The following is a 262-nucleotide window of genomic DNA, read 5'->3' as shown; positions in this document are numbered from 1 at the left end:
GGGGAAATAAAATATAAAAATAATAAAATTTAAAATAATTAAAATAATCATATAGAAAATATATATATTTTAATTAAATTAATATAATAATAAAATAAGAGATTAAAATATATAATGAAAATAATTAAACATATATATTTCCCTATATAACACAAAAAACACAATAAATATACATACATTTAAATTTTATATAATAATAAAATTTTTATAATATAACATAAACATATAACATATAACAAAAAACAGGAAAACATATTAACCC

The sequence above is a fragment of the Penaeus monodon genome, chromosome 25, assembly GCF_015228065.2.
Source record: "Penaeus monodon isolate SGIC_2016 chromosome 25, NSTDA_Pmon_1, whole genome shotgun sequence".
Taxonomy (NCBI): domain Eukaryota; kingdom Metazoa; phylum Arthropoda; class Malacostraca; order Decapoda; family Penaeidae; genus Penaeus; species Penaeus monodon.
This window is presented reverse-complemented; position numbering follows the sequence as displayed.